Source organism: Electrophorus electricus, chromosome 18 (assembly GCF_041902795.1).
Source record: "Electrophorus electricus isolate QZ-2024a chromosome 18, ASM4190279v1, whole genome shotgun sequence".
Lineage (NCBI taxonomy): Eukaryota > Metazoa > Chordata > Actinopteri > Gymnotiformes > Gymnotidae > Electrophorus > Electrophorus electricus.
Window position 1 is genome coordinate 371,584 of NC_137514.1, and position 14,682 is coordinate 386,265.

At 41.7% G+C, this 14,682-nt stretch overlaps 1 protein-coding gene across 2 annotated transcripts in view; it reads left to right on the forward strand.

Annotated features, from left to right (window-relative positions):
• The window catches only part of LOC113585181 (ly6/PLAUR domain-containing protein 1), a 34,178-nt gene extending 26,620 nt beyond the window's left edge, over positions 1 to 7,558 (forward strand). The window contains exons 4-6 of one of the 2 annotated variants that reach the window (XR_014118303.1): positions 2,864 to 3,037; positions 5,647 to 5,766; positions 6,492 to 7,558. The gene's annotated coding sequence lies outside the window, so the exon portion shown is untranslated. The remainder of the gene's footprint in view (positions 1 to 2,863; positions 3,038 to 5,646; positions 5,767 to 6,491) is intronic. The other variant, XR_014118302.1, reaches the window with a different exon arrangement.
• Positions 7,559 to 14,682: the final 7,124 nt, after the last annotated feature.

A 14,682-nucleotide genomic window follows, 5' to 3' on the forward strand; every position in this document is an offset into this window, starting at 1 on the left:
ACCCTCTCTTTCCTGCTCTCTCTCTCTACCTCTCTCTCTTCTCCCCTTTCTCTCTGCATTTTTCTTACTCACTTTCTCTTTCTTTCTCTCCTTCTGTCCCTCTCTGTCTCTCCCTCTTTCTCTCCCTCTCGCTCATTTGTGTCTCTGCAGTCGTGTGTGTTGAGGCGTGGATCTCTTAGACAGAAGTTCTGTTAGGGACCCTAAGGGCTTCATTAGGAGAAACTGTGTGTGCGTTCGTGTGTGTGTGTGTGTGTGTGTGTGTGTGAGAGAGAGAGGTGTGTGAGATGGGACTGGATGTGTGTGTCTGCTGTACAAGTGAGAGGTTATAGAGATAGACAGAGTGTATGTGTACCTGTGAGACAGAGAGACAGGAGTGAGGAATACTGTAAGGATTTTCATGCACTGTGCAGGATTGGATGACTTTTCATGCCATCAGGAAGGAAGATATTACTGCAAACACAACCAGTTATTACAGTGAGTGAGGGAAAGAGAGAGGAGATAGTGGGAGAGGGAGCTTGCCCTATATTTCTGGAGAAGACAGAGAGGAGGAGTAGTGCATCTTCTTCTCCGGCCTGCTCTCCTGTCTCCTCGGAGACAGCCACGCCTCCTGCCTCTATTGTCCAGCTTGCCAGCACATGTATTGATTGGCACGCTTGCGTCTGAGTGCCGGTGCAAATTTCTGCGTGTCTCAGGCATCTGTGCCTATCCCAGTGGGTACGTCACGCACGGCCGTCTGCAAGTCGATAGTGAAGCCCATCAGTAGAGGGGCCGCTGGAGGGACCAGAGCTGTAATTGGCTGTAATCGGGTGGGTCGATGCTGATCTGTGGTTGTCCAGATTCAGAACATACGAAGTAAACACTGTCAGTTTGAACACTGGTCGATACATGTGCTCCAGCCACAATCAATGCTGATGTCACAGGAGGTTTATGATCACAGTTCTCACTGAGCATTTCTTCCTACACGGCATCTACGCCATACTTGTTCTCTGAATGAGGAGAGTGAATGTTCGTCCATGTGTTCATTTGTCATATAATCATATCATTTTGAATTGAATTGGCCCCCAGTTCTTTCACATGTCTCCTGGCTAGTGTCTAGTTCTAGTGTGGAGATTATCCTGCTGTTACTGAGTTCTGGGTGGAACATTTGACCCTGCCCACAGTCCTACCCTGGCCTCGACCTGACTCTGCCCTGGTTCTGCCCCTTGCTCCGCCTCCTCATCAGCCTGATGCCCACCCTGTACTCATTAGAACTGTGTGCAAAGCAAAAAAAAGTTTATTTATATAGCTCTTTTAACAACGGCTGTTGTCACAAAGCAGCTTTACACTTGTCCGAGTCTAAGCCCCCATTGAGTAAGCCCAGGGTGACAGTAGTGAGGAAAAACTCCCTGAGGCTCAAGAGGAACCAAGACTCAGAAAGGGGAACCCATCCACCTCTGGTTGACACCGTACAGCATGGTGACATGGATAAAATAAGTGAAATATAACAACAAATGTGAACTAGAAATATTAATCACAGTAAATGGGGAAATATATTGACATTATAGTCTGTAATTCTGAAGTGTGACATGGCAATAGTGTGTCCAGTGTCCAAAGCTAGGTCTGGTGGAAGGACTCGGGAAGGTCAAGTGTTTGCATTGTCTGGTGTGCAGTAGCAAAACTACCTCGTCGTTACTGTTACAGATGTATTTGCTCTCATTGGATGCGATGTCTCTTGTGCCTCTACATGTGATCCATATGCTTTTGCTTGAAGTTTCCTGTTTTCCATTTCACCTGTGTACTGTTACTGTGCCTAGTGTTGCTATGGGACTTTCATTTGAACCCCTTCCCTGTCCTTTACACCTACCTACATTCTACCTATGCTCCACCAACATTACATCAATACAGTCCCCACTCCATTCCACACATATCACACCTACCTACATTCTACCTATGCTCCACCAACATTACATCAATACAGTCCCCACTCCATTCCACACATATCACACCTACCTACATTCTACCTATGCTCCACCAACATTACACCAATACAGTCCCCACTCCATTCCATACATATCACACCTACCTACATTCTACCTATGCTCCACCAACATTACATCAATACAGTCCCCACTCCATTCCACACATATCACACCCATCTTCGGTCATTTTCACAGAATTTATATTAAGTACCTGACTAGACATGTTTAGACCTTACTAGGACAAATATGATCTTGCAGTTCAGTTTCTATGGCAACAGAGGCTTTAAAATCTTAACTAGCCCAATGAGTTCCCCATACATGTACCATATGTAGACATGTAGTCTTCATTTCTATATGTACAATAGGTACCTATTTAGTCTTCATTTCTTATACTCTCTGCTACTCCTTCAGCTCCTATAGACTATCAAGGTAAAACAGATCATTATGGATAAATCATTATTATTTAGAGTGAAACAGATCATTATTGATAAATCATTATTACTTAGAGTGAAACAGGTCATTATTGATAAGTCATTATTATTTAGAGAGAAACAGATTATTAAGGATAATTCATTATTATGGAGAGTGAAACAGGTCTTTGTAGTGAATATAGACTACAAATTATTCCCCTGGTGAAACTTTGACCTGGTCAGGGTGGGCATTTTCTCACCTCCGGGTCACAGACAAGACCCAGGACCCTGCTAGCTTATCATGCTGGCCTGGCTCTCTGACTTTTTTCCCCTTTCCAACCCACAGATTGGAAGGCTAGAAACTCTTACCAGTCTGGTTATACTTCAAGGAACTGTGACCATAAATTCCATAAGACTCAAACCCTTACCAGGACAACCAACTTTTCTCATCCCACAGAAATATGTTTACAGACATATGTTTCTTTTTTTCCACAGATGGACAAAGTAACAACTTGCCATCAAGTTGTTACTTTGGTGTTGTTACATCAACACCATCAGCAGCTGGAATCTCTTGGTAACATGGTGGAGGGGTTAACTAGGCAGACCCAACAACTCACACTTTAGTTTCCATTGTTATCAAGCTTACTCACCATCTGGCTACCCAGTGAGGTGAGAATTCCTACTGTTGTTATGCTTCCTCCACCCACAGCTAGTGTTTCTCCCTTTAGTTTAGCCCTTCTAGAGGGGGGCTTTTTCTTGCAAATCAGCCCAATATTTACATTTATGGCATTTAGTTGACACTTTTATCTTTTGAATAAGTACAGCTTGAACAATTGAGGGTTAAGGGTCTTGCTCAGGCACCCAACAGTGGCAGGGCTTGAACCAGCAACCTTCCAATTACAAGTCAAGTACCATAACCACTGAGCTACCACTGCCCTAAGTGAGACTTTTGGAGTGAGGCTGGAGAAATCACTAGAGACCATGCCCTTTTTACAAATCAGTTTTGTGCAGTTTTTGATCTCCCCTTGGAAGGCAAGGCTAGTGGGGAGATTTTGTATAGATTAAAACGTTTCCTGATCGGCAGCAGAGTATGCCCTAGAATTTTACACTTTGGCTGCCAGTAGTGGATGGAATGAAGTGGCATTGACTACAGCATACAGGCAGGGACTCAGTACAGAACTGCTCACTGAACTAGCCTATAAAGATGAGTCCATATCATTGGAAGAAGTGATTAGTGAGAGAGAGAGAAACCAGAAACAAGTACAATCCAATTACTCATCACCACTGCTACCTCAGTCTGACAAGATGCAAATCAATATAAAATAATCATCTTGGCTTCTGTGTTTTATTGTGGGGAGTCTGGCCATAATCTAAGGGACTGTCCCACTCACCCTTATAGAAATCGATCTGTAACACCCACAATAAGTATCCCTGGGATGCTTCGTACACTAGGGCGGCGAGTATTCCATATTTTTCCTTCTGTCAGAGGTTACTTGTGAGAAACATGGAAATACTTCTTTCACTATTGTCACAGCATTCATCAATTCCAGAGCAGCCGGTAACTTTCTAAAGCCAACCATGCAATGGTCTTGGGCTGCCCTGGGCTTCAACATCATAATCCAGTGATTTCATGGGAGGAACTAGATATAGATTCATAGTCAAATTATTGTATGGACAATTGTTTAAAGACACCTAGATTAGTTACTTCCTCAATGTCAGTGGAGAATCCAGAACATGAAGAGGGTTTTCAGATACCTGAGGATTACCAGGACCTGGCTGAAGTGTTCAGTAAAAAGAGAGCAGCCCCTCTACCACCACAGCATCCTTATGACTCAGCTATCGAGCTAGTGGAAGAGTGTTCTTCCCTGAGTTTATTCATACCCCCTGTCAATTGCCAAAATTGAAGCCATGGAGGTGTATATAAAGAAGGCACTGGCTCAAGGATACATATGTCCATCCACTTCCCCTGCAGCTGCTGGTCTCTTCTTTATTTCTAAGAAGGACAGAGGACAAGGTCCTTGCATTGATTATCATGGTCTCAATGGAGTCACTATCAAATATCCTTATCCCTTGCCGTTGGTCCCTTCAGTACTTGAACAAATGAGCGGGGCTCGATTTTTCACAAAGTTGGCTCTGAGGAGTGGTTATAATCTTGTCCAGATACATGAGGGAGATGAGTAGAAGATAGCATTTGTCACCAATTCTGGACACTACGAATACTTGGTCATGCCTTCCAGCATGGCTAATGCCCCTTCTGTATTTCAAGCATTTATTAATGATTATAATGAAATTATAGGTATGTTTGTAATCACATACACTGATGATATTTTGATATACTTCAAAATTCTCCCTGAATACACTGACACTGATCATGTGAGAACAGTCTTGCAAAAGCTCCTACATAAATGGAGAGAAATGTGCATTTCATCTGCAGAAAACCTCCTTCCTTGGTTATATCATCAGTGACATGAAGGCCAAAAGGTAGATGCTGTAGTGAATTGGGCAGTACCTCAGTCTAACAAGGACCTTCAAAGTTTCTTAGGTTTTGCAAACTTCTACTGAAGGTTTATATAGATTTTAGTTCTATAGCTCACATGTGCTTATTAAGAGGGATGCCTAAGTCTTTGTCATGGAATCCAAGGGCAGAACAGGCTTTTCAGACACTAAAGAGAGCCTTCACTGAAGCACTTGTACTCCTGATCCAGGAGTACCTTTTGTTGTCGAGGTGGATGCCTCTGAAAATGGAGTAGGAGCCATACTTTCTCAACGTCATGGCATGCCCCCAAAGCTTCATCCCGTAGCATATTTTTGCATAAACTGTTACCCGCAGAGAGAAATTACGATGTAGGTAATAGAGAACTGCTGGCAGTAAAAATGGCATTAGATGAATGGAGACATTGGCTAAATGGGGCAAAGAATCATTTCATGGTATAGACAGACCACAAGAATCTTGAATACATTAAGAAGGCTAAGAGCATCACTTCACATCAGGTTCGATGGTCATTGTTTTTTATTCGATTTATCTTTCAAATCACTTTCAGACGTGAATCTTGTAATGCCAAAGCAGACGCTCTCTTTCGAGTTTATGAAATAAACTGTTCAGAGAGGGTTCTTGAACCCACTTCTATTCTGCCTCCAGAGTATGTAATCAGTGCTGTTCAATGGGACTTTGACAACAACTTGCTCTGTCACGTCATCCTGCCCAGAAGACAAATTATATATACTGCCAACATTCAGAGATCGACTAATCACTTGGGTGCACTCTTCCCTTACCTCAGGTCACACAGGAGAGGTAAAAACACAGCAATTGCACGAAGGCACTAGTGGGAGTCTATGAATAAGGATATACACCACTTTGCATCCTCGTGTTCTGACTATGCAGTGCTTTCTACCTGCCGGTAAGATCAAGCCTTTGCCTGTGCCTCACTGTCCCTGGTCACATATATTTACATTTACATTTACAGCATTTAGCAGACGCTCTTATCCAGAGTGACTTACAAAAGTGCTTTGTTACTCCTAGAATATATCCAAGTACAGTACAGTAGGTTAGAATTAAACATACCAATGAACTAGAATACTGTAAAATACAGGGATGAATGCTGATACCTAGAGGTGCAAAATACATAAGGGCTATGTTAAACAATGATAAGTGCTATAAACAGTAAGTGCTAGAGTTTGTAAAACAACATAAACAATGCCCTAGCAATTGACCTTTCACTGAGCTGCTGAGATCTGAGAATAAACCCTCCATTCTTACCATAGTAAATCATTTCTCCAAGGTTTTAAGGTTCCTGCCCTTACCTTTTCTTTCTTTAGCATTCAGAACTTAAGAATTATAGTTTCAACTATGGAATTCCAGAGGATATAGTGTCTGATTGTGGACCACAATTCACCTCACGTATATGGCAGGCCTTTAAGGAAAAGACAGGAGTCAAAGTCAGCCTAACCGTTGGGTACCACCCACAGAGTAACAGCCAAATTAAGAGAGTGAATCAAGAACTTGGGGAAATTCCTCAGACTATACTACAGGGATCAGCAAAGTGAATGGTCCAGGTACCTGATATGGGCTGAGATGGCTCAGAATTCTATTGTTCACTCTGCATCTGGATTAACCCCATTTCAGTGTATTTTAGGATATCATCTTCATTTGTACCATGGGACCCAGAACCCTCTGCAGCACCTGGTGTGGATGAGTGAGTGAAGAGAAGTGAGCACATCTGGGAGAACTTACATCAACAGATCAGAAAAGCCATTATGCATTTTCAGCATCGTGTGGATCGCAGGAGAGTGTCAGCACCATCATTCCAGCCAGGGGACAGGGTGTGGTTATTCACCAGAGACTTAAGATTAATGGGCAGCTATAAATTACCACACTGTCTGGGACCTTTTCTACCTCAAAAATGAGAAGATTAATGAGGTAATGTACAGACTGAAGTTACCGCGTACATATCACACATCTCCCTCATTTCATGAATCCCTCCTTAAGCCCCATGTTCCAGGACCATTATCAGATAATGTAGGGAGGACTCTGCACAGCCACTGGACATTGAGGGTTTGTCCACCTATACGGTTTGTGAAATCCTGGATTCAAGATGAAGGGGAAATGAGATCCAATAGCTCATTGATTGGAAGGGATATGGTCCTCAGGAGAGAAGTCCTCCTTACTGCTGTAGTTTCACCATTCATCCTCGCAACCATTTGGTGGTTCCTATTGTGTTGGACTCCTTGGGGAGGTTACTTTCATGCAGCCTGGATGGACTATAGGTCCTCATCTGACTACATTACAGATTACTGAACTCACCTGTGTCTTGTTTTCCCTAATGTTTATTTTTATATAAATTCAGAGTGTCTTTGCGAAGTCTCGTTTTGCCTGTCATATGCTTCTGAGCTGTTGTTATGCATTAGTGTTCTCTGGTTACCATCTTATGTTTGCTCCCTGGATTCAAGCTATTGCCTGTTCCTGTATTGGATTTGTTTGCCTATCATTTGTATACTGGATATTTTGACCTTTGCCTGTTCCCTGACTATGCCTTTGGATTACCCCTGTATTACATTATACTCTGTCATATTGCATATGCCTCTGCACATCTTTAATTTTTTAAAATTCACTTTCTTGCAACCAAATTTTATTTCTGTGCAGTATTAATATAGTTCTATCACATGTTGAAATTATTTGGTGCTGCATTAAAATTTGTGGGAAACATTTTATGGGAAATGTGTTGGAAATATATAATGTAGATATATAATAGACTTCAACAACAATAGTAAGTCAACCCTTTGCACTGACATTTATATGAAAAGAACAAATTAAATAGTTCTTTCAGCATTTAATAACTGCACACACAAGCAACAACACTCTTAGTCTCCTAGTTTTGTTTTTAAAGGGTTTACTATGATTAGGGTTTAAAAAGGTGTTTACCAGGTTCTTTTACAATATTCAGATAAGTACATTGAGAAGTAAAAACTACACTTAAATTTAAATCCCCAAAATGGAATAAGAAAATGACTCCTATCCAGTTTCCTACATTTCATGCATTTCTTTATGGGCTGACCTCTAATTATAAATACATAAAATAAAAATGAAATGTCCAACACCTGGAGTAATGAAGATGCAGCGATATATACTGCCATCTGGTGTTGAGAGCCCTGAATGACAGTGGGTGCTGTATTCAGTGAAGGATGGATGTACCTGTGAGTTTTTATTTATCTTTCATAAGACAAGTAAGTTGAAATAGCTGATTGTCATTACATGTGTTTTACACTAGCTGTGTTGTATATATTGAATAGTTGATTTTGGCAGCGAGGATATAGACTAATGAAACAAACAGTGAAAAGCTATTCTTAAATATTCATGTTTGAAAATATTTTAATATGAATGGCAATATAAATATTGGGAAACACCCAGTGTAGGCTAGCCATTATTTAGATGGGTGTTTCTATTGAAAGAATACAATAGGCCGTTAACAGCGTGAGAACAAAAGCCTCGGAATCAGAAATGCTTGAAACAGCAGTCCACAGCGACATCTAGTGGCTAATGATGGTCAATGAACCAGTCTCTTGGGTAAGTATATAATGAGTGATGAAACTGTACTGATGAAAGGAAAAGAGCGTTACAGAAGTGTAAACACCCACATCATATCCTAATGCAACAAGTGGAACCAAATGTCGTTAGCATCAACGTTAGCATAGTGCAGTGAGTAGGCTGTATTGTATTGTGGGAGAGAAAAAGGTTATCCAGGATAGTCACAAAAGACAGTCTTGTACAATATCAAAACACATATTAACATTTCTGATAAGCCCAGTACTCACACAATCCAACCTAACACATTATATGAGTAGTGTGAGGGGACACTGTTCACACCACCCAGCCTAACATATTATACGAGTAGTGTGAGCAGGAATTATTGGAGGGGTGGTAGGGACAAGGTTTTGATTTGACCGCGACATATGCAACCAACGAGGGCACTGTCTGCCCTTAACTGTCTGGCAGTGGCTGCATGTACTCATTGTTTCGCATGAGCTTAGTGAGTTGTTCACTGACCTTGTGGTGCTTACTAAGTCATGAGTGCTAAGTTACTGAGTGCTTACTGAGTGCTGAGATACTGAGTGTTTACTGAGTGGTGAGTGCTGAGTTACTGAGTGCTTAATAAGTGCTGAGTGCTGAGATACTGAGTGTTTACTGAGTGGTGAGTGGTGAGTTACTGAGTGCTTAATAAGTGCTGAGTTCTGAGTTACTGAGTGCTGAATTACTGAGGGCTTTGGCCTTGCCAAAGTCCTGTCTTCCTTTTCTTATGCACCATATTCACAGGATGTCTCATATTGCACAAAGGGGGTTAGGGAACATTGAGCCATGCTTTTGCATTATGGATGTCAGAAAAACAACAAATATGATCATAGACATTTGTTTAATTTGTGCACAAAATTATGCCACACAAAATGTGGCAATAAAAACAGCTACAGATGATGCACTCCCACCTCCCAAGGCCCTTTTCAGTCTGTCCAGATTGATTCCACACACTTGCTCATTTAAATTAATGTTGGTAATTATTGATCATTTTCCTAAATAGCTTGATATTTATAAAATAGGCATGACTCTGAAAGAAACAAAATGTCACCATTCAAAGCTTTGATGGGAAGACACCCTTGTCAGGGGGCCATTCTGGCTCCATGCTGGCTGGCAGTTTAGACACAATTGTCTCTGATAATACTGCAGCACTCATTGAAAAACTCACTGGTGCTCTAGCTAATGTTGCTTATGACTCCCTTTACCAACAGGTTAACCAACTCACCAGTTTAAGCCTGGAGACAAGGTGTTAATCAAATGTTCCTAGGACATTTGGTGAGGCCATGAGATGTTTATTGGGAAGTCTGGATATCATGGGAAAGAAATGCTTGCATTAGCATTAATCTTATTCTTGTACCATATTGTAATGTGATCATTCAGAGTCAGATTGCTCTTTCTCTAAAAGTGGTATCCAGTGTCAGTAGATCTGAACCCTGCCATGTGTTTCATGCCTTTGATATTGGGTGGGACAATTGAAATATAGACCCACCCCTTTGGCTGAAGCCAGATCTGATCCTTGCAAATGCATTTTGCCTTCAGATGTAGTTAATGTCATTAACCTAACTACCCGTCGTCTTATATCCGTGAATCAATCATACAGGTTCCTGTACCTCATGTAGTTGTTTGTGTATATAATAATAATGGCATAACACTACTGGGTCTCTCCGAGTGCATCCACACAATGGGGATAGCATACTTACATAATTGACCATGTAATATACCGCAATGAGCAAGTGCCTATTTACTGCACTGTGCGTTTTTAGGCAGTGGGTCATGGACCACTGCAGCACTGAACAAGATCAGTGGTTTATCCTGGTGAGTCCTGAAATTAGATAATGATACCACTAACTCAATGTCATTGTTTAATGAAGAACCTTCAGCTGTTCATACTACTGTTGCTCAACACAGGCTGGTCCTTCACCTTCTGTTAGCTAAAGAAGGAGGTTCATGTTACATGCTACACCTCATGTTACATTTCTGATCATTATGCCAAAGTCACTAATATTATTAAGCATATGAAAAATTCACAACCCTGCCAACTGATGGCCATTCCTGCTTTGACTAGTTCTACAACCTTTTGTTTGGTTTGGGTCATTGGCTGATTACTGTTATGTTGCCTGTTTTAGCCATGTTTCTTCTCCTTTGGTGATATCTACCTCCAGTTGTGAAGCCTTTGATTACTAAGTGTAACAGTGAGCAGTAAGGAGGCGGACGCATATGTGGAGAAGAGCGAGATTTATCATGGGCAAATCCAAAATCATTGTAGCAGTTCAGGGTTATAGAGCCAACAAGGAGAGCATGGGGATACATGATTAAACAAACACACAAGTACATAAAAGCAAACAGGGGAATCAGGCTATAGCAAAAGACCAGGGAGCACAAAGGCTAGGATAACAAGGCACAATGAACATCCAAGACCAACGGTACAAGGCATGGTTTAAATACATTAATTAAATGAGGGACAGGTGTGGAAAATCAAACGAGGGGAAACTATAGCATGGAACTAAAATACACAAGTCAGGGAAAACACAGAACATGGAAGCTGGGAAGAACAAATTGTGACACTAAGAACATAGCAATGATGATGATAACCCTCCTGCTGGAAACATGTTTTTTTTGTTCTATTATCAGTACTTTCAGGAGAGAATTCTCTGTGACAGCTGAGATGGTCAGGTCAGGAATTTTCTCCACAAGAGTGGGATTTTTCACCTGACCCTGGAGGGATTTTGTTCAACGCTGTAATTATTTTTACTGTGGTGTTGTTTGTCAGTAGTCAATTTATTAATTCCTCTCTCTTCAGAGGACTGCCTGTGGTTTTGTTTTCTATCTGGGCAAACTACTGGGTCTGGCTATGATTTAGATATTATTTCTAAATGAATTTGTTCTTTATTCTTATTCTGTTAGAATAAAAGAGGGCACTGTTAGGATAAAGTTTTTCTTAGAACAAAATCACTTATGTTAGTCTACTATGAAGAAGATCATGTACTTCAGGCATGGAGTGTCAATGTCTCCTCTGATCTAATGATTTAACACTCTCTGCTCCTCTTCTGTCCTCATGGACTGTCCATGTCTCCTCTGATCTTATGATTTAAAACTCATTGTTCCTGTTCTGTCCTCATTGCCTGTCCATTTCTCCTCTAATCTTCTGATTTAAGACTCCCTGATCCTCTTCTGTCCTCATGGACTGTCCATGTCTCCTCTAATTATAATAGATAAAAATCTAGAGCTTCTCTGACTTCAACTGACTCAAGTTCCTTGATTGGGGTTGCTCTCCAAGTTTGTAGAGAGGACAGACTGGACAGAGAGGGGGCACTGTTACACTGGGGCTGAGTGGAACTTTTATATTTAATGTTAATAATGTTATCAGAAATGATGTCTATAATAATAATGTACTACTCTAATAATGATGTCTACTTCAGAAACACAGGAACAATTAGAATACCAGTGGTTTACCTGTGCATCCATATTCGTAGGGCAAAACTTTAAAGAAATTATGATTCCAGGTTTTCTGAGCAGATTAGTTTTTTGAATAGACATCATCAGGGGAGCTGTCACATTCTGCCCTCTCAGAGGCCAGACACCTGCTGACAATGACTGTTATCATCATTCAGCATATAAATCTATTTATTATCATTAAGCATATAAAACAATTTCTTTTTTAGGAACAAAACTGTTGTTCTGAGTTCTGTTTCACCCCTCTTCTGTTTTCATATTGTAATGTGGAACGATCACGAGGCAGATGCACATGCTGAGAAGAGCGAGATTTATTAAGGGTAAATCCATAATCAAAGTCATTATCAAAGTCATTACTGGAACAGTCCAGTGAGCCAACATGAAGCATACGAGAATACATGGTGAACAAAAACAGACAAAACACACAATGATAAAAAAAGAAAGAAAAAAAAAAGACACAAGCAACGATAAGAACAAATAACTAAGACTAGAGATACCAAACAGACAGAAAAAACTCAAGGATTTGGAACGTGAATGGCAGTTAGGATTTGACATGAATTTCAAGGCATGGATTACAATGACCAGCAAACACACAGCCAACAAGGCAAGGTTTAAATACACGTACAATAAGACTTAACAAGACACAGGTGCTGGTTAGGGGCAGAGAAAAGAAAACTAAGCAACGGAACTAGAACAAGAAATTAAAACAAAACAAAGACAAGAGACAGTGAAACCATGACAACGAAGACAGTAGGGAGTGGCCAATCATGACACATACATGAGTAATTTTCATATTTATGTAAGAACTTTCTGAGAGTCATCAACCACAAATTCCATAGTTTGAAAACATGTACCACTATTATACATGGTTCTGATTTGTTGTCCACACTATTTAAGAGCACAGATAACTGGTAGTCAGGATACAACTATAATCCGTCTTTATTAGTAAAGATAGATATACATTCTTTATTGGTAAATGGACAACTAGAAAATAAAGGATATTTTATGTAGTATTAAAAAACAGAAAAAAAAACATCAGGTAAAACAGCTTGTATAGTCTACAGTGGAAAGTATTTAGTGTGACCTGCCCTTATGCTTGAACAATAATGGGAAAAGACAGTCTAAATTTAAATAAGAACTCAGGGAATTTCCAAAAGAAGTCTGGTATAATATATCGGAGGATTACTTCAGAAAACTTCAGGACAGTCTCTCCAAAACAGTTCAAGATGTGCTTAGTGCTATACTAAATACTGACATTAGCCTGTAATAGTCATTTGTTCTTAAAATTGTGTTTTTTATTCATTTATTTTTTTAAGTTCATATACATATCTCCTGCATTTTTCTGTTTGTATTTTAATAAAGACAGTGAAAAATAATTATATGTGTCACGGAACGCTCGCTTCCCCCCGAGTCACGTGGTTTGGCCCGCCACGTGCAGTGGGAGGGTGGTTTTGTTTGTAACCATACCCGCACCTTGTTCGTCTAAATGTATATAAACCCGTGTCAAAGTGTGGAGGGTGTTGGTTATTGTAGGAGTAATGTGCGCATGTTTCGTCTTAATGTAAAATGTATTCTTGTATCTGTCTAACGTTAACCGTTTCATGTTCCTCGTGTGTGAATCTTGTGAGTGCCGTTAGTGTGCTATGTTAATAAATGTACGTCCCAGTCAGTGGAGTCTGTGCGTCCTGCGGTACTCTGGCCACCGCACGTTACAGAATAACCAACCGCCACAAGACGCACGCTTCTGCGGCGAAAAACGGGCTCACTAGCGGTGCGTCCTCACCCCCTGCACCGCTGTCTGGATCCCAGGATATTGGGGAGATGATCGCGATCGTTGTCTGCGTCTTCTCCGGAGGCGGAGGGGACCACCCCCAGGAAATTCTGGGGGGCCCGAGGCTGTTGAGCCCGGGACGAGGAAGACCGAGGGGCACAACGACGACCAGAAAGAGGGCGGTCGCGTGGAGCCAGCGGGATCTCCTAAGATCCTTCCCTCAGCGGACTCGCCAGCGAAACTGGAAGGGCCTGCCCAAAGCCTCGGAGGCAAACCGCCTCAGGGACGCTCTTAGAGCGGCAGGAAAGAGGAGGACTGTTTAGGGAGGTGGCATGTCTAGAACCGGGGCGGACGTGCACCCCTGCGTGTCCGTCGAGGCCATGGACACGTCAAGGCGCCTGCGGGGACGGCGGGCGCAACGTCACAGCGCCTTGTATTTGTTTGCACCTTTTTGTGTTTACAGGCGCAACGTTTTGTGAAGCGTACCGGACTGCTCCGAGAGAGGCAGGGAAGCTGCCTTTTTCCCTCTTTCAGCGAGGTCTCCCTTGCTGGCGGCACCTGGCCCGCCTGGAACTAGGTGGGCGCCGGGCACTGCCGTGCTGTGTTTTGTTTACGTGTACACGTCACCCGGAGGTTCGCGTTCATTGGACGGACGCGTCGGGAGCCGCGCCCCTTGGGAGGGGGTTCTGTCACGGAACGCTCGCCTCCCTCGAGTCACGTGGTTTGGCCCGCCACGTGCAGTGGGAGGGCGGTTTTGTTTGTAACCACACCTGCACCTGACCACTGAGCCACAGTTAACAAACTAATCTTTGCAAGCTGGTTATCTACCCTTCAAAATGTTTAAGCCAAGCCAAACTGTATTATACTAGCTTCACTAGTAAGCTAGGACAGCTTTGTACAAAATGTCATTACAATTCAAGACTATTTTGACCATATTTTAATGTAATATAGGATATTTTAATACTTAATATCACGTGCTATGCTTGCATTATTAGTAAACAGTGCAGATAAAACAAACATATAGGG